Below are 19,006 nucleotides of genomic sequence, written 5' to 3'. Positions count from 1 at the left end.
TGCTGAAAGCAGAACCTCTTATGGGATCTCTTGATTGCCAAAAATCCCTTGTCATTCTGGCTCTGTGAAGCATCTGTACTCCTGAACCCATCCTCCATCCTGAACCTCTCCTTTCTGGACCTCTGTGATAACCATGTGCTTCTTCATTTTCTCTTGCCTCTTTTTGCCCACTACTCAGTCTTTAGTTGGGGTCCATTGAAAAGGTGGTGTCTATGGTTTATCTCTCTTGCCATTTTTCATATTTCTGGAAAGGGGTATAAAAGGTATTTCTATCAGGATGCATGTGAGCACTGAGTGTATTAGGATGAGACAGAAGCATGGGTCCACTGGAGTAATAATATCACTGTGGAAAGCAGAGTGTTGATTGGGCTGGATCACATTTGTCTGTGCAGCTGAACAAAGGCAGAATAATTAAGTTATTGGATGGAAATCTGCATGGCAACCAGTACTCTGTCTGGTGATACTGTAGGTGCCTGCAGCTTTAAATATCATCTCTATACTGTTACCTCCAAATCTCTGGTCATGATCTTCTCCACTAAACTTCAGATAAAATAGAGGTAGGTGCTCATTTGACATCTTCTTTATTTACCTATTTTACAATGAAATAACCAACAAGCAGAATAATGAAAAAAATTTTTTTTCAAGAAATGATTAAGTGGTAAGGAAGGGAGCACAGTAATTCAAGGAATAGAATGAAAGAAACAACATCGTGCCAAGGGCATAAAGAGCAGTTTAAAGGTTACAGGAAGAAGATGTGGGAAAGGGGGTGGGGTTGGGGGAACACTACAGTTCCTGTTGTGAAAGAATTACAGTGCAATATGGTAGGGTCACCAGAAAGATGTAGCGTTCCTCATAAAATACTTCCACATTCCAAAATGAGATCTTCTCAGATTCTTTAACTGGTACAGCCTAAAATACAACGCCAGCTCTCAATGTTTCAGAGCAGTAGAAGGAACTGTGCTGATGAATAACTATTCAAATGCCCCAATAATTCAGAGATACACACTTCAGAAGTATTTATGAAAATTTCCAGGCCCAGCACAGTGGCTTGTGCCTGTAATCCCAGCACTTTAGAAGGCCAAGGCAGGCAGATGGCTTGAGCCCAAGAATTTGAGACCAGCCTAGGTAACATGGTAATACCCAGGCTCTCAAACAAACAACAACAAAAAAATAGAAATAGTTTTTGAACTTGTGTACACAGACTTAGAATGCCTGTAAATATTCTTACTTCAGAATGTAATAGAACACTATTTAAAAACAGAAATATAACTTCACGGTACTTGAATATTAGATGAGCTAAGATAATCAAATAAGGCAAACTATTTTCTTTACGTCCCTTCTTGGCTTTCCTGAATTCCACTCACATTACATAAAAGTTGCATCTCAGACAGAAGGGATGGCTCACTCTTTCAAGTTAGCCTGAAACACATCTTAGTGCAATGTCATGGATAATTTAAGATTTATGAATCAGCATAAAACTTTTTAGAATGGAATTTCTACCTCCTTTCATTTCTGTATTCCCCCTTCAACAAAAAGCAGGAAGAGTTGAGAAAAACAGTTGATAAATCTAGTTCCTGCTCTCCTAATGTTCACTCTCTGAAAGAGACAACACTGATGGAAACAAAGTCGAGTCAAAAAAACTTTTGGTAAAATTAACAAAGTGAATAGAAAAGTTATAGATACAAAACATGTAACATGATAAAGCTGTATTTGAATTTAGAGATAAGAAAGCAACTTAAAGTGTGCCTGTTTGGACACAGGAAGGATCAAAAAGGAAAACCACATTTCCCTCCCACTCACCCTCGTAGCTAAAAAAGTTCAGTGAAGAAAGTTACGCTTCTAAGGTTTTGTTAAGCTTGAATATAGTTTGTATAGCTGAAGGTGAAGGAAAGAACACAAAAGTCTGGCAGAAAGCTTGAGGGCAGAAGAATGATAAAGAATGCGGGAACAAGCTACGTGGTGGAATAATAATATTATTATTATTACTATTTGAGACAGGGTCTTGCTCTGTCACCCAGGCTGGTGTTTGGTTGTATGATCATGGCTCACTGCAGCCTTGAACTCCCAGGCTCAAGTGATCCTCCCACCTTGGCCTCTTGAGTAGCTAGGACTACAAGCATGCCTCACCATGCTTGGTTAATTTTTAAAATTTTTTGTAGAAATGGGGTATTGCTATGTTGCCCAGGCTGATCTTTAACTCCTGGGTTCAAGGGAGCCTACCAAAGTGCTGAGATTACAGGAGTAAGCCAGTGCACCCAACCCATGGTGGAATAATTGGCAAGTAGTAAATTGATTCAACAGCTGGCAAAATGAAGGAGAACAGAAGTACATGTCAATGTTTATCTCTTACATTTAAATATGACTAATCTCATGCAATAAGCACATAATAAAATACCAAAGACCTAAGTTGGGACAGCTTAAAGTAGGAAGGGCAAAAGGAGTAAAAGGTAGTAAGTAGAAAGGTAAAAGTGAAACAGAATTATTAGAGGAAAATAGTGTTTGAGGTGTGATAAGTTATAATAACACTTTAAAGGAAAACAAACCAAAAGCTCACTAACTCATTGGCGGCATTGACAGTTTCCATGCCTGCCATCAGGATAGCAAGAGACCAGATGAGACCGAAGAAGTAAATGAGTGTTTTTAACATAATAATTGTATGATAAAATACAACTGTCATACATTTAAAATACATTAAAAAAACTTATTCACCCAATACTGTAAATTGAACAACTGATTATCAAATCAAATCTGGTATTAAATAACTTATTACCAAATATATCTGGGGAAAGAGGAATGTGAGAAATAGATGCCCCGGGACAACCAGTAAGTATCCAGCACACGGGGTAAGTGCTTGCCCATTTTCCCAAACTATGCTCAAATTCAAGAAACCCACAAAAAAGCATTCTATAATTAAATAAGGCAGTAATACACTGTATATATCACCTTGCTTAGGACATCTTGATATATGTTGGTCTATTAGGGCCTCCAAGAAATCTGCAGCCACAGTGGCTCACGCCTGTAATCCCAACACTTTGGGAGGCTGAGGTGGGAGGGTTTCTTAAGCCCAGGAGTTTGAGACGAGCCTGGGTAACATAGTGAGTTCCCATTATTTTTATTAAAAAGCAGAAAACACCACCACCACCACCACTAATTTTATTAAACTAAGAAATTTCTTAACTGATTTGACCATGGACTCACTTAAAAAAAAAATCAAACATTTTATATCATGCATCCTATTGAACATAACTGGGGACAAACAGGCCCATATTTCAGATGAATACAGGATAAAAAACTGAAAATACATTACAAATTTTGATATGTTATAGATAGATAGGCAGGCAGGCAGGCAGACAGATTAAAAGGGCAAAGTTAGTTCACCAAAGGACTGACAATGTTTGTCTTTTGATTATGAGTAATTTCTGCTTATATCTTTTATTTTCTGAAATGAACATGTGTCACCTTCATAATCAGAAACAAAACTTATGAGAAAAAAAGCCATCTTTCTGTTGCTAAAAATATAAAATATGATCTGGGAATGCAGTATGATGACCACACGTTTAAATACTAATTCTAAGATACTATACTTTGTTAAACCTCCAACCATTCAAATCACCAAAAAAAGTAAAAATCCAACAGATGTCAGGTCCTTCCTGTAAGATGTTCTTGTGCTAAATCCCCTAATTAAAATGAAATCAAAGAAGGCTGTATAAAGTAGAGAGTACTACAGATTATAAGATTAGCAGTATTTATAGGATTTGAATAATTATTTCACATAGATGATTAACACAATTGCTTATATTTCCTCATTTACAGATGCTTTCCTTATATTTAATATTGACATAAAAGTTCCCTTGTGCCCAGCAGCCTTCACCTTGTCCCCTCCCGAGACTGTAGTGACCTAGGAAAATCAGATGAGGGTACCTACGCAGAGCACAGGTTGCCATCATTAGTTCCCCTTTCCTGGGAAGCATCTACTTTCCTACGTATATTCTGTCCTTTTCACAGTCCTCCTCCTGCAGGATTGAGGCTAAATCTGAAGAATGTCTCTATGTGGACTCACACCAACACCCTGGAGAGCTTTACTAAAGTACTACGTGGTATCAGTGGCTCAAGGAATCACACACTGGGGAAGAAGAACCTGGTAGTACTGATTTTCTTCTTTGAGGGCAGAAGAGAAAGCGATGAAGTCAGATTTACATTAGATAAGCCATGAAAATTGCCTTTGATCCACATATAATGAACTTTGTAAAAAACGCAGCAGAGAATCTGCATCTCTAAGACAAATTTTCAGGCTGCTAACATTGGCGATTTGAGACAGTCACTGTCAGTGACACAGGGCGCCATCTCTACCCTCAAGTCTCTATTATCTAACTGGAAAAAGAAGACAAGTATGTAGGAAACGGGAGGGGGATCAGTAGGAAGGAACACCACGAATGCCTTTATTAAGGATAGTGCAGTTTTCTTATTTGAATATTTATGTTCCAAAAAGAATTTAAGAAACTGCACTTGAAAAAACACATTTAAATCTGGCTTAGGAAAAAAGCAGAAAGGAGCATAAGAACAATGGGTGAACATAATATCCAAACTATTATTAATCATGATTGATATCAACAGTAAGCATATTTCCCTTAGCAGATTTTGAAATACCACCCAAGAACCTAGAATGTAAAAGAAAAAACTTAAAATTACTCCACATTGCCTTAGCATGTCCTTAAATACAGACTGCAGATGGTTCCTGTGTCTGTCTGACTGTACCGTTATCTCTGAGCATAACCTCTCTCCCTCAAGGGATCTAAGACAGCAGGACTCCGTCACCCATTTCGTTTTCTCACACATGCTCATTCCTCTCCTTCAGTCCTCACCAGCACCCCAGGAGTACAGCTGACCCTTGAACAACACAGGTTTGAACAGGGAGGGCCACTTATCTGTAGATTTTTTTTCAATAAATACACTAAAAAATATTTTGGAGAATTGTGACAATTTGAAAAAACTACATAGCCTAGAAATATAGAAAAAAAATCAATAAAAAGTTAGGAATGTCATGAATGCAGAAAATACATGTAAGATATTAGTCTATTTTATCATTTGCTACCATAGAAAATACATAAATCTACTTAAGGAGCTAAAATGTATCACAACTTATGCACAGAAAGATCATAAACGGTGCGGTCTGCAGCTGAGAGAAATGTAAACAAACGTAAAGATGTAATATTCAATCATAACTGCATACAATTAATTGTAATACATACTGTACTCCTAAAATAATTTCATAGCCATATCCTGCTGCTATTGCGGTGAGCTCAAGTATTACAATTCTCTGATTAAAAACTAATCCTCTCCAGGTGAGCAGTTCCTCTCTCTCACAAACTTCATTTCAGAGTAAAAAGGTGACCTCTCGTGGTTCTGGTGTATTTTTCACGCTTAGTAAAATACGTTAACCCCAAATAACACCATGGGACCCATATGAAGTGCCACTAGTGATGCTAAAAGTGCTCCCAAGAAGCAAAGTCAGGATTTTATAAGAAAGAGTTGGATTGTTTGATCTGTACCATGGACTGAAGTCTGCAGCTGCAGTTGCCTGCCACGTCAGACAGATGAAGTAAATTTACAGTACTGACAAATACAGTAAAGTACTGCAAATGTATCTTCCTGATGATTTTCTTAATAACATTTTCTCTTCATTAGTTTACTTACTGTAAGAACACACTATATAATACATGTAACATACAAACTATGTGTTCATTCACTGTTCATGTTATCAGTAAGGCTCCTGGTAAACAGTAGGCTATTAGTCAAGTTCTGGGGGAATCAAAAGTTATACTCAAATATTCAACTGCATGCAGGGTGGGAGTTTTGGTGCCACAATCGCTGCATTATTCAAGGGTTAACTGTATCTCCATTTTACGAATGAAGAAAGAGCATAGAGAGGTAAAGGAGTGGTCAGGCCAGGTGCAGCGGCTCACAACTGTAATCCCAGCACTTTGGAAGGCTGAGGAGGGAGGATCACTTGAGCTCAGGAGTTTGAGACCAGCATGGACTCAAACAAAGCAAGACCTCAAACAAAGCAAGACCTTGTCTCTACTAAAAAATAAAAAATAAAAAGTCCGGGAGCAGTGGCTCACGCCTGTAATCCCAGCACTTTGGGAGGCCAAGGTGGGCAGATCATGAGGTCAGGAGTTCAAGATCAGCCTGGTCCACATGGTGAAACCCTGTCTCTACTAAAACTACAAAAATTAGCCAGGCATGATAGCGTGTGCCTGTAATCCGAGCTACTTGGGAGGCTGAGGTAGGAGAACTGGTTGAATCCGGGCGGCAGAGGCTGCAGTGAGGCGAGATCGCACCACTGCACTCCAGCCTGGGTGCCAGAGCAAGACTCCGTCTCGGAGAAAGAAAAAATAAAAAATAAAAAAAATTAGCCAGGCATGGGGGTGTGTGCCTGTGGTCCCAGCCATTCAGGAGGCTGAGGTGGGAGGGCTGCTTGAGCTCAGAGGTTTGAGGCTGGAATTAGCTGCCATCGGACCACTGCACTCCAGCTTGGGTGACAGAGCAAGACCGTTTCAAAAAAAAAAGACATGCCCAACAAGTCATAAAGTTAAGTAAATTGTGTATAACACAAAGTGCAGCTGGGCGCAATGGCTCACACCTGTAATCCCAGCACTTTGGGAGGCCAAGGCGGGCGGATCACCTGAGATCAGGAGTTCAAGACCAGCCTGGCCAACATGGTGAAACCCCACATCTACTAAAAGAATACAAAAATTAGCTGGGTGTGGTTCTATGTGCCTGTAATCCCAGCTACTTGGGAGGTTGAGGCAGAAGAATCATTTGAACATGGGAGGCGGAGGTTGCAGTAAGCTGAGATTGCACCACTGAACTCCAGCCTGGGCAATGGAGTGAGATTTGTCTCCAAAAAAAAAAAAAAAATAAGTGCTCACTATATAGCAGGCTCTCTCTCAATACTGGGCTAGTGGTTACAAAATTTATGGCAGAAAAACTACTTTGAAAATATATTATAAAAGAAAAAAAGGCTCCCTTATAGCCTGTGTACCACTTCTGCAGTCCAGCCCAGGCATGAATTTCTATATCCTGTGGATATGGATACAGTGAGAGAAAAAGTATTTATTGATAATTAACTTTAACTTTTTAAAAATGCTATGGTAGTCATGTCACTTTGAGAACCTTCAGTGGCTCCTCAACTGCCATGCCATTATTTTCTTTTTCTTTTTTTTTTTTTGCTCTGTCGCCCAGGCTGGAGTGCAATGGCACGATCTCGGCTCACTGCAGCCTCTGCCTCCCAGGTTCAAGCGATTCTCCTGCCTCAGCCACCCGAGTGGCTGGGACTGCAGGTGCCCGCCACCACACCTGGCTAATTTTTATATTTTTAGTAGAGACGGGGTTTCACCATGTTGGCCAGGCTGGTCTCAATCTCCTGACCTCGTGATCCACCTGCCTCGGCTTCCCGAAGTCTGGGATTACAGGCATGAGCCACTGCACCTGGCCCCTGCCATTATTTTCTTATTTAGGCCTGGATTTTAGGCCTGGAATTCAAGAGTAACTGGCACCTGCCCACAAACTGTTTCCTTCTTATATTAACAGAAGGAAACAGGCTTGCCCTAGACAAACCACTGTGCCCTGTTCATAAAGCTCTACCAAGTGACTCAGCCTGCATGAAGAATTCAATATTGACAATTTAAAACTGTAAATTATAAAGAATACCTTGTCTGAGCCCATCATTTTCCACCAGTAGTAGCCAGAAACTGTAAGTCCACCTAGGATTAAATAGCAAGTGTCAAGTCCAGGTTTACATCCAGATTTCCTCATTCCCCTACTCTTACCCTGCCTGTTGCACCATGCTGTCCTTTCAGAGCATGCTTGTTCAATAATCTGTTTCCATCCATTGTAACCAGTTATGTATGCATCAGGCACTGCTCATTATCTCACTAACTCGCTAAAGCAATCTTTAAAGAGCTATTATCTACTGCAGTTTGTACCTGAAGACCCAGAAGCTTAGACGAGACTGGGTCACTGCTCGAGAGTCTGATCCCTAAGCCATGTTCCTTGTACCAGGGCACCCTCCTTTCTAAAAATGCTTCCCTTTCTGCTACTTACTGAAATTTCAAGACTCAGTCTACCTGTGGTTCAGCCTTCTCTCCCCAGTGAGACTTTCAGGCTCTTGAGGAAAAGATCTGTCCAATCCTTATCCTGAAAGCACCTAAGCTTAGTACCCTTGAAATGTAATCACTAGAAATAAAAGTTACATGCTTTCAGCTAAAATAGAATGGAAATTAACTGATAAATTATCAGAACTTCTACTGTAATCTAAAACGTAATCATGGTTATTTCACACATATCTGTGTTGACGGAGAAATGCCAAAAACAAGTCCACATTAGCAAAATTTAATAAAGATTTCAGCTTCATCTTTCTCTCTTAAAGAGCCTTCACAACAGTAATGAATGAAAAATAGTGGGTTTGACCTTCTCCCGCCAATCCACTCATCAAAGGAGCATGAAAAACAGGCATAAAAAGGAGCAAATCTCTTAAAAGATTAACAAGAAGTGACACAGAACTGGATAAGACACTGTCACAATGAAGTAACTAAAAGATAAACTAATCCACAATAGAATCGACTATTTAAAATCCCAGCAAATAAACATATTCTCACAGGACAATGGAAGGCAGTGTGGTTAATACAGCATTAAAGGGAGAGACAACTAAAACCAGAAATTTAAAACAATTACCATCAAATTAATGATGGTCAAAATAATTTTTACCTTTTACCCTCAAATAATTTTTCTCCCCACACAAGTCTCTCCTTTGCCCTTTTTCAGTCATTTTTGAACCCGGTTATATGCTTACTGAAAATTTTAATAACTGAAATAGTACAGAAAAAGTGAAAAGTATACGTCTTCTTCAACATGTCCCAATCCCAAGCCCAGTGATAGTCACTCATCATAGTATACATATTCTTCCAGGCACTGTGTGTGGGCTGGGGGCACAGACAGTAAGACACTGAATGATAAGGGCAGAGGAGAGAAAGGATCCAGTGCAAGGGACAGTCAGTTCCGCAGCAACTTAAGTATTTACAGAGCCAGAAAAAGAAAGGCAAAGGGGTGGATGATTAAGAGCCAAAGAATCCACTTATGCTCACAAGCAGCAAAGGACCTCCTCCCATTCAAAGCTGACGTAAAAATGCTGGATGAAATGCTTCATATTGGAAACATTTTGAATCCTTTATTTATATCATGGTTCCGAAAATAGAAGCCCTATACAAATAATTCTGGCAACTTGTCAACAGAAATGAAAGCAGGAGCAAACTAAGTATCTTTCTTTAATGCATACCACATCCTTCCAGTTTTTTTTTAAAAACTATGCACATATGCAAATATACATACATTTTATGCCTAACTTTCAAATAAAATTATTTTTAATCTAATCCCCTAAACTTAAAAATCTCTGATTTCTAAGTGAGATTTTCCTCACAAATGTATTAACTTGATCATTTAAACTCTTATTAACTAGAAAAAAAATTAAAACTCAAACCAATAAAGTGTTCAAAGATAAAACCTTGTGGCAGAAGTCTTTTTTTTTTTTGCCAACCTTTTCATTTTTGTGACAAAGTAAAATAAATCCTCTAACTAGAATGTAAGTTTGATCTTAAAACATAGTCTTGTGTGTCTGCAATAATGCTTATTTTAAAAACTGATCACTTTGCCTATTCAAGACTGTTTATAAGGTGCATATTAGCACGAGTCTTAGCCTCCTTCGCTTAATCCTCAAGGAGATAGCCTCTCTGTTTTTGCAATGTCAGAATTTCCTAAGTGCAAGATAAATCTCCCTAATTAACAGCCCAATCTCTCCACACTCTTCCCACCATGCTCCCTGAACCCTGAGCTCCAGTCAAAGGGAAAGGAAACCAGTTAAAATTTCTTGAATGCACCGGGTTCTCATGAGACTTCAGGTGAAGCCAGGTGGTAACTTCTGCTGGAACACAACTCCATTCAATTCTCTTCCTTCCTCCTCCTGTTTTATTCTTATCCACCCTTTACTCCTCTAACTCTTACTCCTCCTTCAAGATTGCACTGGGGTATGTACTCTTTCAGGAAGTTGTCCACCCCTTCCACTCCCACCCCTACCCCACCTTATTCTTTTTACAGCATCCCTTGGGATTACTACAGGAAATTTATGGTGGTTAAAAATCAAGATTTTTGTTGTAGAAATCAAAATTTCTACTTTAAATAAATCATGATTTCACTATGTGTTATTACCTTCTAACACCAGAACTGCCGCCAAGAAAAAGTGAGGAACTGTCTTTTTGAAACTTTCTGGCATCACTGCAGTTAAAACAAGTTTTAAAGAAAGAATATGTTGAACTAAGAAAAATTCTTTGACAGAACACAAGCACAAGAAAAGGCCCATCTACTGTTCTGAGTATAATAAGCATCAAAGGCATACAAATCAAAACAACACTATACGCATTAGGAAAAAGTATTGGAATACCAGTAACCACTGTTAACAGTGACAAAGTTAAAATAGACATGTCGCTAGAGATAATGGATATTGTTTCATTTTAGGGGGAGAAAAAAACCATTGGCAGGTAAGCCAGAAAATATTCATGTTGTTGAGCTCTGCAACCTCTCTTTCGACATTTGGAAATGCATAGTTGTCGAAAGCAGGAGGGATTTTCCTCTGCCCAGCTCTCGGGCATCTTTCCTCCTTCAGCAGGTCCCAGGAGCTCTGCTGGTTTGCCCTTCCTTGTGCAGCTGTAGACATCCACTCTTTCTCTTGAGGTCCCAAACTTTCTCCACATCCTTGGTTCCCAAAAGACAATCAAACAGGACACACTGTGAATGCTCAGTTTTCTGATGCGCCACCCACTGAAATTTAAGTGCTTCAGGCCAGGAACTGCATCTTATTTGATTTTAGGATACTTAGTCCTTAGCAGAGGCTTAATCATAAATGTCAACCACATTTGAATAGGAAAATAGGTGGTAAAACAAACACTGAGAAGTGATTTTACAATCTGTAATAATTGTCCAAAGATACTTACTGCAATGCTATTTTATTTTTAATTCATTTATGTTTTTATCAAAGTAATACACATAGTAGTTAAAGGCAAATAGTACCACAGGCATATAAAGTGGAGGAAACCGATACTGCTTGACTCCATCTTCTTCAGTCCCAGGAACAGCCACAGCCACTTTTAATACATAGCACTGTTTCCTTCACTATTTCCTTATTCCTAAATAACACGCTCAAATTGCTACTTTTTAATTTGTCAATCTTATATAGTAAATGTTGAAGTCCTGTTGTGGAAGATGAGAAATTAGCATGCTTCCATTAAGTGTCTCTCCCATTTCCTTACCCCATTCTATGTACCTATTTATGTATTTATGTTCACATGTGTGTATATTAGTTATATCACATAGCTATATATATTAGGATTTACTACGGCTATATTTGCTCAGTTGCTTATTTTACTTTTCCCGAACTTAGTAACAGTTTCATTTATTTTCATTTGCTTTATTTCTATATACCTACGCTTAATTTTTCCTACATACAACATAAGAAGCAAAAAAATCTTGTTATTATTTCCACACAGTCAAAAAACAACAGATTCCTATCAATTCCATTTCTCTTCCCTGAAGAACTCTCTCCTAGGGCTCTTCTCATGCCCCAATCTAGCTGCTGATCTCTAGGTCTCCTGAAGAGGTATTCCGGGGAACATCCCACCAATCACCATCCTGACAGTTCCTTGCTTTCTCTCCTGGATGGATCCCACGTCTCCCAGATTTCATTTCTTCTTTTCTTAATTCACTCCCTCACCTGGATGGACCACTACCTTCTTCATTTAGTAACTGCCTAAGAAGGGGTGCGTGGGTGGTAAAAGCTTTGAGTCTTAGCATGCCTAGCTTTAAACTGACTGATGGTTGGCTGGGCATAAAACGACAGGTAGTAAAACATTTGCCATTAGAATTTTCAAGGTTGCTATGGTCCGAATATTTGTACCCTCCAAAACTCATGTTGAAACTTAATCCCCAGTGTGGCAGTATTGAGAGGAGGGGCCTTTAAGAGGTGAGTGAATTATGAGAGCTGTCCTTGTGAATGCTTAATCCAGTCACAGATTAATGGGTTAATGGATTAATGGGCTATCATGGGAGTAGAACTGGTAGCTTTATAAGAAGAGGAAGAGAGACCTGAGCTAGCAAGTTAGGAGGCTCAGCCCCTCAGCATGTGATGCCCTCCATCGCCTTCTCGGGATGCTGCAGAGTCCCCACCAGCAGCAGCTGGACCTTGGACATCTCAGCCTCCATCTGTGTGAAATAAATTCTTTTTAAAAATAAACTATCCAGGCCAGGCACGGTGGCTCACGCCTGTAATCCCAGCACTTTGGGAGGCTGAAGCGAGCGGATCATGAGGTCAGGAGATCGAGACCATCCTGGCTAACACGGTGAAACCCCATCTCTACTAAAAATACCAAAAAAAAAAAAAAAAATGAGCCAGGCATGGTGGCGGGCGCCTGTAGTCCCAGCTACTCCGGAGGCTGAGGCAGGAGAATGGTGTGAACCCGGGAGGCGGAGCTTGTAGTGAGCCGAGATTGTGCCACTGCACTCCAGCCTGGGTGACAGAGCAAGACTCCGTCTCAAAAAAAATAAATAAATAAAATAAATAAATAAATAAATAAACCATCCAGTTTCAGGTATTCTGTTGTAAGCAACAGAAAATGGACTAAGACAAAGGTATTATTTCATTAACTTCTAGCTTTTACTGTTGGAACTGAGCAGCCCAAAATAGTCTGATTCCAGTTTTTTTTATGTTATATGCTCTTTTCTGGATTTTTTTTAGGATCATCTGTTTAATACTGGAGTAGTCTTTGTGTTGTTCTTTTTATGGTCCTTGTACTGGACACTCAGTGGACCTTCTCAACTTTCAGTTGAGTAAAATTTTATTTTATTACTCTTTGATTAATTCCTTTTCCTTCCCATTCTTTGTTCTTTCATTCTGTAAATGTTCTATTCATTGGACACTGGGCCACCTGAACACTTTATTTTTTTCTCCTGCACCCTCCATTTCTTTATCTTTTTCTCTTAGGTATTTGACAGACTTTTTAAAACATCATTTTCCAACCAGATTATTTAATCCTTCACATTGATTCTTGGGCTCAATTTTGAAGAAATTTTGTGTTCTCTGTTTCTTCCGTTTAAAAAAATCATTCTGGCCAGGTGCGGTGCCCCATGCCTATAATCCCAGCACTTTGGAAGGCCAAGACAGCTGGGTCACCTGAGGTCAGGAGTTCGAGACCAGCCTGGCCAACAGGATGAAACCCCGCCTCTACTAAAATACAAAAATTGGCTGGGTGTGGTGGCGTGCACCTGTAATCCCAGCTACTCGGGATTACAGGTGGCTGAGACAGGGAGAATTGCTTGAACCCAGGAGGCAGAGGTTACAGTGAGCCGAGATGGTGCCACTGCACTCCAGCCTGGGTGATAGAGCAAGACTCCATCTCAAAAAAATAAAATAAAAAATCATTCTATTCTTGTTTCATGAATGCAGTATTTTCTCTCGTCCTTCTAATAAACTAATTTTTTATGTTTCCATTTCATCTTCAGTATCTTATATTCCCCAAATTTACTTTTCTTCTGTTTTGTTTTCATCACTGTCTTTCACATGCTAAGTTTTGCTAATATGTCTGCTATAACTGGCTATCCTTTTGTATTTAAAATTGAGGCATTAAAATAGCAGACTGGGCCAAGCACAGTGGCTCACACCTGTAATCCCAGCTCTTTGAGAGGCCGAGGTGGCTGAATCTCTTGAGCTCAGAAGTTCAAGACCAGCCTAGGCAACATGGCAGAACTCTATCACTACAAAACTTTAGCCAGGTGTAGTGGCGTTCACCTGTGGTCGCAGCTACCTGAGAGGCTGAGGTGTGAGGACTGCTTTAGGCTGTGAGGTGGAGGTTTCAGTGAACCGAGATCATGCCACTACACTCCAACTTGTGTGACAGAGTGAGACCTCATCTCAAAAATAAATAAATAAATAAAGATAAATGGATTTTAAAAAAGAAAAAAGAAAAAAATAGTAGACTGAAGCTCTGTGTGAGGCACGTCTTGTTGACTACTAAGTAGACTTCATGAAAGGGACTAAGTAGAGATCTAGCTGGTTTACCCGGGGAAACTGGATAGAGGGGAAAACACTATGACTTCCTAACATCTGCTTATCCTCTAAACTTTGTATCTACACCCAGGGAATCACCTCTCCTTTCCTTATACAAAATCTGCCTTTCATAGTAGAAGCTAAAAATGCCACAATGTTACTTAACGCAGCAGTTCTTACAGACAGGGTGCAGACACACAATCAGCCCCTCAGCCAATGAGACATGCATGTCCTGGACTCTGAATCAACAGTAGTGTCTAAAGAAAGCAGGAAAGAGGCGAATCCATTTACATGGAAGGTGGTGGCAGAAGCAGTGCCAATGGTGCACACTGGCACCCTCAGGCAAGTACTGACAGTGGCAATGTCAAGCCAGGCATCCAGTGTTCATGGGCAACACCACACCAGCCTACTTGTAGGAACGAGTGTTGTCTTGGCTACCTGGCCTCCCTTGTTTTTCCTATTTTTCGAACCCAGTTCTACAGCCTTTCCAGTGATTCTACAAGCTACTAAATATTATTACCATAAATTCCATTCCTTCTTAAATCAGACAGAGGGTTTCCCCTTCTATACGGGGGAACCCACAAATGCCATATTTGTAGTTCATTTCTAGGATACATTTCAGCGTCTCTGAAGAAGAATGGTTCCACTTCCCATCTGACTGCCAGCATCCTGGGAACGAATCTCAGCAACAAAGGTTTCAAATAATTCCTATTTCCAGAGCCTCTATAATTACACTATGGTTAGGGAAAGGACCCCAAGTATCTACTTAAAACTAATTCCACCCCTTAGTGCAATCCTCCCAGCTACTTTGGACCCTCCAATCCTGGGGTTGCAGAGAGTCAACATTTTTTGGAATCCCTCAGTAAAGCCATTCAAGCCACTCTTTTCACGTCACTAAATTAGTTAAATTAAAATTCATGCCCCTCTCTCTGGTGACAAAAATGGTGTTGATCATTCAAATCTGCTCCTATGTCTTTCCCCCTTACCTGTCTTCATACATTTTTTTTATATTCCTTGAGTAACACTGGCATAGGGCTTGATGAGGGAAAGTAAATAACTACACATGTTCAATCCAACGTATTTAACTGGAAACTGCTACACGATAAAACTGAAAACTATTGATTATAAAATATTTAACATATGCAAAAACATACCAGCCATACAGATTTAATAACTATTAATCTGTCAAGTTTGCTGCACATCAAAAAGGAAAGAAACATTATGAATATAGCTAAAATATCAACTTCCCATCCCATGCTTCTCCTGGCCTCTCCAGAGGAACTTTCTTCCTAAGGACAGTACGCATTCTTCCGACACACATTTTGTTAAACTTTTACAAAACGGAAATTGACCCATAATAGTACTGTGTGTTTATGAAATTTATACAGATGGTATCATTTGGAATGTATCCTTTTGCAACTTTCTTTTTTCACACAAAATTATTATCAGGATTTGGCTGCTCTGTCTATGGAGCAGCCATTCCTCTTTCATTCCTTTACTTGCTTAATAAACTTGCTCTCACTTTACGGATTCACCTCGAAATCTTTCTTGCACAAGATCCAAGAACCTTCTCTTGGGGTCTGGATTGGGACCCCTTTCCAGTAACATCTTCCTAGTGAACCAAGGAGGAACTATGCTAAGGAGACCTCTGACCCCGAGGAAACAGTGCAACACCAATTGGTCAACTCTGGATATCACCTTTTGTCAGAACTCAGGCTTGTGAATGGCCCTCACCATACTGATGCTTTCTGACTGAGCTCCTCTATTCCCTGGATACAAGACACCCTAACAGTTTGGCAAGAATATCATCACACCTATTTGGCCTGAAGAAGTTACAAAAGATGGATTTTTGTCCCTCTACAACCCTTAGGATTAAGGGTTCCCTTGTAAAAGGGAGGAGAGAAATATGTCAGAGGTGTTCAAACCAGAGCGACTCCATCTTGTATAGAGGCTGGGTAAAATGAGACTGACACCTATGGGCTGCATTTCCAGGACGTTAGGCATTCTAAGTCACAAGATGAGATGGGAGGTCAGCACAAGATACAAGTCTTTAAGACCTTGCTGATAAAACAGTTTGTGATAAAGAAGCCAGCCAAACCCCACCAAAACCAAGATGGCAATCAAAGTGACCTCTGGTTGTCTTCGCTGCTCGTTATATGCTAATTATAATACATTAGCATGCTAAAAGACATTCCCACCAGCACTACTGCAGTTTACAAATGCCACGGCAACATCTGGAAGTTGCCCTATATGGTCTAAAAAGGGGAGGAACCCTCAGTTCTGGAAATTGTCCACCTCATTCCCAGAAAACTCATGAATAATCTGACCTTTGTTTAGTATATAATCAAGAAATAACTATAAGTATGCTCCATTGAGCAGCCCATGCTGCTGCTCTGCCTATGGAGTAGCCATTCTTTTATTCCTTTACTTTCTACATAAACTTTCCCTCACTTAAAAAAAAAAAAATTATTATCAAGATTTCTCCACGTTGCTACAAAAAGTTATAGATCCTTTATAAAAGGCTTCTGTTTTTCCATTTTTTGCATACACCAGAATTTGTTGACTGATGTCTAGATTTCCAATTTTTTGCTATTAAAAACAATGATAGGAGGAACCTTCCTTTCACATCTTCTTTAGAAACATGCAAAAGTCTCTCTAGAGAGCTCTAGAATGGGAACTGCTGAAAGTTTAAGTTGGAGCATCTTTCAACATCCTTAGAGAAAGTCAAACTTCACTCCAAAGTTGTAACAATTTTACAACTCACAGTAATGTGTGGGGGGCCCTGCTTGCTGCCACAGCTTTGTTTTTAAATTATGACTAATATAAGAATATAAAGTGTTATCTTGTTGCTTTCATTAGGCTTTCCCTGATAATTAGAGAATTTTAATTTGTTTACTGATCTTACCCACTTATGTTCTGTCCATTTTTCTAATAGGTCTTTTTCTTCATTGTTACTGATAAGGTAGAATTCCTTTATATACTATGGATATTAACCCTTCATTAGACATATACGTCTGACTTTATTCGCAGAGTCTGTACCTTGTGTTGGCTTTTGTTTAAAGTATATTTTTTATATATCTGTATTTGAAAATTTTAACATGGTAAGATTTATAATTGAGTGTTTTGCTCTAAAGGCCTCCCAATCACCAATATCATACAGATGTCTTCCCATATTTTCTTCTAAAAGTTTAGAAATGTTCCTTTAAAATAGGATTAAATGGCTTTAATTCATCTAGAATTTACAGGAATATATTTTTATCATACTGTCCCACCACTACTTCTTAAATAGCCATCAATACTTTTGAATTACTGACTTGTATACAATGTCAAAAACAAGTTCCCGTGCATGTGGAGGTCTCTTTTTGTGGTCTCTCTTCTGTTTTGATGGTGCATTTCTCCGTGTGCCAATGCCACACCAATTCAAATGCCACAGCATTATAATACATCCTGCTAACCCCATTAATTCTACTTCCTCGGCTAATTTTAGAATCACTCTGTCAAGTTTCATGCCAAACACTCTTGGTTTTGCTGTTTCGTTTTTGAATTGCACAAATTTATAAGTTAGTTTAGGGAACTTTAAATTATTTTTAATATTGAGACTTCCCACTCAGTAACATATACAGCTCCTATTTATTTAGATCTGCTTTAATAACTTTTAATTCATAAGGCCATTGCATATCTTCTGCTAGGTTATTATAAAGTAAATTATTTTATTTTGTGACTAAGATCATTCATGTAATCATATTTTCTAATATACCGTTACTGGTGTACTACAAAACTATTGGGTTTTTTTGTTTATTTACTTCATATCTAGTAATCTTACTGAAGTCTTATTAGAGTTAATATTTTGATGATTCTCTTTAATTTCCCTAGACACTCATATCATTTTCAAAATGACAATGTTTTTCTTTTGTTGTCTTATTGAGTTGGCTAGTAGTTAACTGGCCTAAATTTAAGATATAATGTTAAATTTAAAAATAAATATATTACATTCTACTCTGTGAACATATATTTATATATGCAAAAGCACAAGGACTTCAGAGGAATATGGAAAAATAAAAAGTTAATTTTTTGGAAGGATTTTTATTTTTATAAATATTTTCTATAAAGGAGTTTTCCAAAAACTGTAATTACTTTGGAAGTAATATACAGGAAATTACATACAACCCATAATTTTTATTAAAAGTAATGAGACATCAGTAAGAAAGTTATAAAAACATGGCCAGAATATTTAAAGGAGGAGTAAATCTTACCATATGTGGATATTTATTTATGCAATGATACAGGATTTGACAACCCAAATGACTATTGCATATAATCCACCACCTTCACTAAAGGACATGGCAAGGAGTTTGTTACAGATTATATTATTATATTTCTTACTGCATGACTTTAGTGTGGAAAAGAGATACTTTCAAAATTATTCTTGAAATGCAATTAATTTTTGCTTGACTACAAAATTCATGAAAGGTGGAACCTTCGGTAAAATCTCTAGGCAGGCCTACCAACCCCCTTCCCAAAACCAAATTCAGTATCTCTGCAATTAAGAGCACATAAGGAAAATAACTTCAAAAAAGTCTCCTGTAAGACAAGGTCTCCAGAGCCTAGCAAATTACTAAGAAGAAAACCAACAAAAACAACACCTGACCCAACTGAAAAGGTTGTGTTATATAAGACAGACAAAAACTGATCAACAGAATGAAGGGAAAATTGTTGGAGAGATCATGTGAATGGAAGACATTAGGATAAACATTAAAAACAAGACACTAGGATAAAAATGAGAATTTCCAAATACAAACTCCAAAAGAAGAAAATATTAACAAATAGAAAAGAGCCAATGTTCTTCAGAAGAGGACA

At 38.7% G+C, this 19,006-nt stretch overlaps 1 protein-coding gene across 34 annotated transcripts in view; it reads right to left on the bottom strand.

Moving 5' to 3' along the window:
- Nucleotides 1-19,006, bottom strand: part of SIPA1L1 (signal induced proliferation associated 1 like 1) — a 415,163-nt gene that overhangs the window by 154,922 nt on the left and 241,235 nt on the right. For 9 of the 34 annotated variants that reach the window (XM_063697940.1, XM_055362243.2, XM_055362249.2 and 6 more), the window contains one exon: nucleotides 7,714-7,766. The exons of the other annotated variants lie outside the window; for them this stretch is intronic. The gene's annotated coding sequence lies outside the window, so the exon portion shown is untranslated. The remainder of the gene's footprint in view (nucleotides 1-7,713; nucleotides 7,767-19,006) is intronic. 34 annotated transcript variants of the gene reach the window in all.

This window comes from Gorilla gorilla, chromosome 15, assembly GCF_029281585.2.
Source record: "Gorilla gorilla gorilla isolate KB3781 chromosome 15, NHGRI_mGorGor1-v2.1_pri, whole genome shotgun sequence".
NCBI classification, from domain to species: domain Eukaryota; kingdom Metazoa; phylum Chordata; class Mammalia; order Primates; family Hominidae; genus Gorilla; species Gorilla gorilla.
The sequence above is the reverse complement of the archived record's forward strand: the minus strand, read 5'-3'. Positions and strand labels throughout refer to the sequence as shown.